Raw genomic sequence first — 7,026 nt, forward strand, 5'->3', positions numbered from 1 at the left:
AGAGTAGACAGGTAGCGCAGGTGCATAGAGTGATACAAGTCTCTGTTGGTCTTGCACATGAACTGTCACAAAAGCATGTGCCTGTGCACCCAGAAGCGGATTCACATGTGTACAGTCACGTTGGTGTGCACCCGTATGCACACATGCATGTGCACATTTACTAAGTGCATGTGAAGGGCAATAGCATGTGACTGTGCACAGGAATCTGCCCAGAGAAGCCATCTTAAATATTATCATGCCGTTCCTGACACCATTCTTATTTATTTAGATGAACTTAGATAAACAAAGAATGTGACTCCTTGCTGGACGTCACGTGCATCCTTGTGCCTTTAACCACTTCAAAACTGGTAACTTTCGCCCCTTTCCTTTCCAGGCCAATTTTTAGCTTTGAGCACTCTCACACTTTCAATGACAATCGGGAAGTCATGCAATGTTGTACCCAAATGAAATTTTTTACCATTTTGTTCACACAAATAGAACTTTCTTTTGGTGGTATTTATTCACGACTTAAATTTAAATTTTTGTGTGATATAAGCGAAAAAAAGAGAAAAAAAAAACAATATTTTCTACTTTCTATTTTAAAAGAAATCTATTAAAATAGAATTTTAATTAAAAAAAAATCACATGAAAGTGTATAAAAAATGGTTTGTGTGATCAAGGACAGATGTGCACAGATGATCATGTACAGATGTGCACAGATGATCATGGACATATATGTGCAGATGATCATTGGGACATGACTATGGTATACCAGAATTCACCCTGACCGCTAAAGCCCCTTTACAGTTAATACCCCCCACTTAACCTTTAATAAATAATGAGACCACTACTTAGTGTTGGAGTAAAAACTGGCCGTAGCAGCCTCCTTTATTTTAAATACTCTTTAAATAATCATAAATAACCAATAACAAAAACCAATAACACATAGAGAAAAAACACTTATTTCCTGAGATAATAACCTCTCTAACATGGTGCTGGACTTTGCAGGACCCATTAACCCTTAACTCGTTAACCTTTAAACTTTGTAACTATGTAACACTTTTTTGGCACTGCGGTGTCCTAACCTCTGGTCATAGGCCTCAAGCCGAAGCTGGCTCAAAGACGACCATTGACCGCAGTGCCCCCATTCACCAACCTTCCAGCTACATTAGTAGACTGGGAACTAGAAAACCCCTTCAGGACCCCTCCCACCGCTGGGTACTGGCGTCCATCTTTGGGGTAATATCTTCTCCTGCAAAGTCCAAAAACACCCGCCACTGCCACGACAACGTGATCCATAAACCTGAAAGAAAAGAAAACACCAAAAACAGCACCAAACCACATACCAATTTATCCATATACCATCAATACCGTAATCAATAAAACCCCAGAATAAAGGGAGGGTGGGTGGGAACTTCACTCCCCCACGCTGCCTCTGCCCGGGAAACTGAGAGTAAGAGATATCTGTGATCTCTCCTCCCCTGCTCTGCTCCTCCCCCCACAGCTACTAGGGTTTCTGTTAACCCTGTCATGGCCGGCCCTACACTGACTTCCAGTTGCTCCGGGCCTCACTTGACTATGGTATACCAGAATTCACCCTGACCGCTAAAGCCCCTTTACAGTTAATACCCCCCACTTAACCTTTAATAAATAATGAGACCACTACTTAGTGTTGGAGTAAAAACTGGCCGTAGCAGCCTCCTTTATTTTAAATACTCTTTAAATAATCATAAATAACCAATAACAAAAACCAATAACACATAGAGAAAAAACACTTATTTCCTGAGATAATAACCTCTCTAACATGGTGCTGGACTTTGCAGGACCCATTAACCCTTAACTCGTTAACCTTTAAACTTTGTAACTATGTAACACTTTTTTGGCACTGCGGTGTCCTAACCTCTGGTCATAGGCCTCAAGCCGAAGCTGGCTCAAAGACGACCATTGACCGCAGTGCCCCCATTCACCAACCTTCCAGCTACATTAGTAGACTGGGAACTAGAAAACCCCTTCAGGACCCCTCCCACCGCTGGGTACTGGCGTCCATCTTTGGGGTAATATCTTCTCCTGCAAAGTCCAAAAACACCCGCCACCAGCACCCAAAGGTAACCCCTTACCTATGGGAGCACCTCCACACCCTCATCGCTTGCTGTACCCCCTCCTCTAAACGCAACACCCACATATCAATCCCCACGTCCGTGAGGTGAACACCATCACTCCTGAGGTATCTCCATGTGTCCACTTCCAATTCGGGGTGCCGAACCACTAGCCCCCCGTTCCTGAGCACAAACCGCCCCACATTTCTGTTTATCTTCCTGCGCGCCCGATTCACCCCCTCTACCGACCTGGCCATCCTCCATGTTGACCTGGCCACCATGTCTGACCACACCACTATCGTATCCGGAAAGGACATTCGGAAAGTCAAATTTAATGTCCCGTGCTATCTCCATCATCGATCTCACTCCAAGATCATTCCCCCCGGCGTGAATAACCAGAACCTCCGGTGGCCTGTCCAGCTGTGCAAATTTGTGCACCTCCGGCACCACCTTGCTCCATAACATCCCGGGGACCCCCAACCACCTTACACTCGCCTCCTGTCTCGATATTCCCAGCTGGCGACCGGTCGGGCGATCATCCGCCCGTCTGGCCCCCCGAACCACATAGGAGTGGCCCATTATCCAGACCAAAAGCGGTCCAGTACCTGAAAAACAGTAAACAAAAAAAACACACGTCACCAACATACCCACATAGAGATAACCCGCTTTTGAGTAATCCCTGTCACCCCCTTTGCCCCGTAACTCAAAACCCCACTCCCCAGACCTTCAACCCAAACTAGCCACCAGCTGCGGCCTAACATATAATTGAAACCGCCTGGATTCCCAACGCCCTATCCTCTTTATTGCCTCTTCACCCAGTCCATTCCTTGCCGCTTCCGTAGCTGCCCCGATCCTAAAGGAATGAGCCGAGAACTCCTTTGCCACCAGGCCCAATGCCCCCAGACACTTCCTAAACACTGCCACAAACTGATATCGTGACATCGGGGACCCATTTTCGTGTACCAAAAAGGCGCCCCCCACCCCCGGACGTATGTCCAGGTAGTCCCTTACCAGCCCGACCGGGCACAACTCCGACCCTTCAATTGGGAACACATGAACCGCCCTTCCCTTGCCACTCTGATCCGTTTTGGACCTTCTGAGCCACAACGTGACCCCCTCCGGGGTCCAACCGACATCCGCAACTCCCATGCCCCCCTGGACCAATTTCGACGGGCTCACCAGCTCGCCCACCCTAAAGGCCCCAAAAAATGCCAGCGCGAATGCCGCGCGGAACAATGTAACTTCAAACCTGGATGAACATATCGCCCCCACTTTAGCCAGGATTCCTCTCAAAACTTCGAAAGACACCGGGCGGCGAGCGTCAGGTCGCCGCCCCTGTTTCCTGTACCCTTTCAGAGCTTGTCGCACCCAGAAGTCCTTTGTAAGATCCGGCCACCCTTGCCATTTGAACAGAAATGCCAACCCGGCCAATTTCTTATCCAACGCCGACGGCGACACTCCCGCTTCCATGTTTCTAGACAAAAAATACAGAACCAGTGTCCTCACCTCCGGTCCCGAAAGGTGAACCTCCGATTCCCTCACCAAATCGCTCCACTCCGACCATACCTTCTCATAGGCCGCCCAAGTACCCGCACTCAACGATTTCCTAATCCAGGTGGAGATTGTTCCAATGGAATCTGCCACAGCCACTCCGGACAAGGGACCCCCCGTTCCTCTGCCTCCGGCACCAGCTCCCGGAACCTGTCCCACTGAAACCGAGACAAAGCGTCAGCCACGACATTGTCCACACCCGGTAAGTGCACCGCATACACAAACACATTCAGCTGCATACAGCGCAGCACCAAGTGTCTCAGGAGACGAATCACTGGGGGAGAAGATGCGGTAACTCGATTGATCACCTGCACGACCCCCAAGTTATCCCCATGGAAGCGCACCTTCCGATCCCGGAAAGACGTGCCCCATAACTCAACCGCCAGCACCACTGGAAACAGCTCCAGCAGCACCAAATTCTTTGTAAAGCCCGCAGTCACCCAAGACTGCGGCCAAGAGCCAGCGCTCCACTGACCCTGAAAGAAGGCCCCAAAGCCCGCACCCCCGGCCGCATCTGTATACAGCTCCAGGTCAAAATTGCTGACCGGGCCGGACATCCACAAGGCCCTGCCGTTAAAACCCTCTAGAAAAAAGTGCCATACCCGCAGGTCCTCCCTATGCTCCTTCACGAGCCGCACATAGTGATTGGGCAACCTAACACCCGCAGTGCTAGCCGACAGCCGACGACAAAAAACCCTCCCCATCGGGATAATCCTGCAGGCAAAATTCAGCTTACCCAACAACGACTGCAAAGCCCGCAGCTGCACCTTATGCACTCCAATCATACCCCTGACCTCCGCCTTGAGGCCTTCTAGCTTATCCTGCGGCAAACGACATTCCATCTTCTCGGCGTCTATGACTATGCCCAGGAATTGAATGACAGACCTAGGACCTTCCGTCTTTTCGGGCGCCAAAGGTACCCCAAAACGTTCCGCTATGTGTTCTAGCGTAGATAACAAAACTGCACAAATCCGTGACCCCCCCGGTCCAATGCAGAGAAAGTCATCTAGATCAGTGGTCTCAAAGTACCGGCCCGCGGGCCATTTGCGGCCCGCGGACCAGTTATAAATGGCCCCCAGGCAGGGTGGAAGTGAGGGGAGCAAAAAAAAAAAAAAAAATTTTTTTTTTTTTGAGCTGGCCCCATCTGGTGGTGAGCCGTTGGTATTACAAGTTATTACCACCAGATGTGAGCTGGCGCCATCTGGTGGTGGCCGTTGGTATTACAAGTTAAGCATTACAAGTTAAACAGCAATTTTAATGTCATTTTACACTATTTTCACTGCCATATTCTTCCCTCTAATTAGAACCCCCAAACATTATATATATTTTTTATCCTAACACCCTAGAGAATAAAATAGCGATCGTTGCAATACTTTCTGTTTCGCCGTATTTGCGCAGCGGTCTTACAAGCGCACTTTTTTGGGAAAAAATGACACTTTTTTTAATTAAAAAATAAGACAACAGTAAAGTTATCCCCATTTTTTTTAATACTATGAAAGATAATGTTACGCCGAGTAAATTCATACCCAACATGTCACGCTTCAAAATTGTGTCCGCTTGTGGAATGCCGACAAACTTTTTTACCCTTTAAAATCTTCATAGGCGACGTTTAAAAAAATCTACAGGTTGCATGTTTTAAGTTACAGAGGAGCTAGAATTATTGCTCTCACTCAACCAATCGCGGTGATACCTCACATGTGTGGTTTGAACACCGTTTACATATGCGGGCGCTGCTCACGTATGTGTTCGCTTCTGCGCGCAAGCTCGTCGGGACAGGGTGCGTTTTCTGGCTCCTAACTTTTTTAGCTGGCTCCGAGATTCCAAGCAAATTTGTCAAACCCTGACTTACACCAGTGCTGGTGGTAATAATGCGCTCGCTGACACCAGTGCTGGGGGTTAATAATGTGTTCTCTGACACCAGTACTGTTGTTTTTGAAGTTTGAAAGTTTGCATGCGGCCCCCCATGGCATATGAAAACTTGTCTTGTGGCCCTCAGGTAATTTGAGTTTGAGACCCCTGATCTAGATAGTGGATGACTGAATTCACTCCCGCCACGTCTCGCACCACCCATTCCAAAAAGGAACTGAATTGTTCGAACAACGCACAGGATACCGAGCAGCCCATGGGCAGACATTTGTCCACATAGAACTCCCCTCCCCAGTGACACCCCAACAGTCTGAAGCTGTCCGGGTGCACCGGCAACAGCCGGAAGGCCGCCTCGATGTCCGACTTGGCCATCAACGCCCCCCGACCGTATTTCTTGACCCATCCCACCGCCGCGTCAAACGATGTGTAGCACACCGAACAATCGCCCGCATCAATCGCATCATTTACCGACCCCCCTTTCGGAAATGAGAGGTGGTGAATGAGTCTGAACTTGTTTGGTTCCTTCTTCGGTACCACCCCCAACGGTGATACCACCAGACCCTCCAAAGGGGGGGATTCAAACGGGCCCCCCATGCGGCCTAGCCCCACTTCCTTCCGTAATTTCTCAGAAACCACTTCGGGGTGTTGGAGAGCCGAACGCAAATTCTTGGACAGCGGCGGAACCACCGTCAAGCTACAAGGAATACGGAACCCCACAGTAAAACCTTCCTCCAGGAGCTGAGCCGCCGCTCTGTCCGGATACCTACCGAGAAACGGCAGCATCCTTCTCACCATCACCGGGGTGCTCCCTCTTACCTGAAGAATCCCCGGGACGTCCCTTGCCCTGCTTGAAGCAGCGGGAAGAGGGGTGATTACCCCCACACCCGGAGCACTCATGCTTGTATCGGCACGACCCCCCAAACTTGCAGCTACCCTCGTTGAACTGCCAACAAACCCCTTTTTTCTTTCCGGCCGACTGTCCCAGGGAAGAGGCTCCGCCGCCCCCCCCTGAAAAAACGGCGCCGACGTCCTCGGAGCCGTCATAAGCCGCATCCAAAGGCTAATGTCCTTGGCGTCCCAACGAATTTCCGGCCTGATCGCCCGACGTTGCCTGAACTGTTCGTCATATCTAATCCAACCTGTGCCCCCATAGCACCTGTAGGCCTCACTGATCGCCTCCTGGTAACTGAAGAGCGCCGAGCAGTGCTCGGGGTTCTTCTCGCCAATCACACTGGCCAAAATGGAATACGCCTGCGACCAGTTTGCAAACGTGCGAGGTATTAGCCTGTACCTCCTCTTCTCCTCATCTTCCTTCTTAGAATCCTCTGGTTTTACCCTGTCCAAATTGAATTTTTCCAGCGGTAACAGCGCGAATATCTCCACGTACTCGTCTCTTCCAGATCTTTTCCCGTACCTCCTGTTTCAGATGCGACCCCAGCGGCGCATCGTAACAGGTGTAAACCTGTCCCCTAGCCTCATCCGCTAGCCGTACTAAATCCCGTTTTTTTTGAAGCGGCCCCCGCCGACTCGGCGG

The sequence above is a fragment of the Rana temporaria genome, chromosome 1 (genome assembly GCF_905171775.1).
Source record: "Rana temporaria chromosome 1, aRanTem1.1, whole genome shotgun sequence".
NCBI lineage: Eukaryota > Metazoa > Chordata > Amphibia > Anura > Ranidae > Rana > Rana temporaria.